We start from the raw sequence: 1,772 nt of genomic DNA, 5'->3' as shown, positions 1-1,772 counted from the left end.
GAAGAAAACAGTCATGTGACCCTCAGAAGATAAAGTTTGGGGACTCCTGATGTGACCTGTGTGAGCAGACACCTGAAGGCTTCATTTGAGCTTCACTGTGGAGCTCTAATTCACATCACGGCGTGTTTTGTAACGTAGTCTTGTTAAATGTCTCTAGAGAGGGGCGGGGCCGACACCCCATAAAAGTGCAGAAATCTGTCAATCAAATGTTGGAGGCGGGGCCAGTGGAGAACACATGCTTTTACTGAGGCATCTGATTGGTCAGTTTATAACTTGACTTACTTGCAATAAAGAAAAAATATCTTAAAAAAAAATAGGATTAGAGAGAAGATATTAAGAAGAATGAATTAGAGCAAGAATGATTATTCTGACAATAAACAAATAACTCTATTTCTTAATGGAAGTCTATGGGACTTTGGCCTTCTGAGAACCAGCAGGTACTTCCTGTTTGGAACACAAAAGGGGAGGGGTTTATCTGTCCATTGATATACAGTGTTTGCTCATTACAGACCCGCCCTCTAGAAGGACCGTGAAGACTTCAAACACAACTTAAGATAATTAACGCTGAGCCTTAATTAGCATGAGATTAGCTAAACGAACAGAGAAAGCAGTCGGGGGCCTGACCCCCACTGAAGGCTGCTGGGAAACGAAGCCAAAAAGAAAATCGTTACTTAATCAGCAGCAAATAGATTCAAGAGTCGAGGAGGAGACCATCCGTCTGGTGTTGGATGGCGGCTCCATCCAAGATGTTTCAGCAAGTGACCAAATGTAATTTTGCATGTTTCCCCTCAGCGGTAAAGTGGATCTTCCTGGTAATCCTGCAGCAGCCACTGTTAGATTACAAATAATCCTGCAGATCTCCTCTTCTGCTCTAAAGCACTTCCGTCTGTTTTTCATTCTTAAGAGCATAACTTCAAAAACACATCTTGTTTTCACTGCGGACAGGACTTGTTCCCTCCTTTGGAACGGCGGTTTGCTGTTCCTGATCCGTGAACCCCGACAGAGACCTCGCCGCCTCACGGGCCTGCTGGATCAGAACAGTCCAAACCGCCCATTCTGTTCAGCTGAAGACACAAAGAGCCATTCATCCCACACAACAACTTTTTCCACGACTACCTGCAACCTTCATTTGGAGGAAAAATCCAAAACTTTCTTTCTGTTTTAATGACATGTTTTCCCATAAATTCATCATAAAAGCCTCGAACTGAAATGTGGACTCTGTGACCCGACAGAATGAATTCTGCTTCACAAGAAACATCTAACAAAAGGATCTCCACATGAATGAAACTGAATTCATCCTGGAGAGAAAAGAACTGGATTGAGGTTTATATGTTGGGACTCTGGATTCTTGGACATTTTTTAGTTTCTTCACACATATTTTCATCGTAAATCGTTTCAGTTACTCCACAAGCTTCAATTTCCCCTATTTATTTTTGTGTTTTATTTATTGTTTTTGTCCAAATCTGGTAGTTTTAATAATACGCCAGAAATATTTAAACTAATACTCTTTATCATTTCCTTTAGTCTCACTCCAGTAATTACCTTTAGTAAGTCATCAGAGTTATTCAGAGGTTTCTATACATACGTTATTTGACTCGGTATTCAATATCTAAGGATTTTTTATTTCAATAGAGCGAGTCTTTAAAAAATAAAATAAATCAAACTACTATTTGACAGATTCCATAAAAATATATGTTTATAGTTTAAATCACTGAAGTTTATAAAAAACAAAAATAGAAGAACACAATCTATTTCACTGAAAAAAACTAAAT

The 1,772-nt window shown here is 39.1% G+C and overlaps 1 protein-coding gene across 1 annotated transcript in view; it reads right to left on the bottom strand.

Annotated features, from left to right (window-relative positions):
- The window catches only part of gpr37l1a (G protein-coupled receptor 37 like 1a), a 6,454-nt gene that overhangs the window by 2,891 nt on the left and 1,791 nt on the right, over positions 1 to 1,772 (bottom strand). The gene's annotated exons all lie outside the window — the stretch shown is intronic.

Source organism: Oryzias melastigma, linkage group LG5, assembly GCF_002922805.2.
Source record: "Oryzias melastigma strain HK-1 linkage group LG5, ASM292280v2, whole genome shotgun sequence".
NCBI lineage: Eukaryota > Metazoa > Chordata > Actinopteri > Beloniformes > Adrianichthyidae > Oryzias > Oryzias melastigma.
This window is presented reverse-complemented; position numbering and strand designations above follow the sequence as displayed.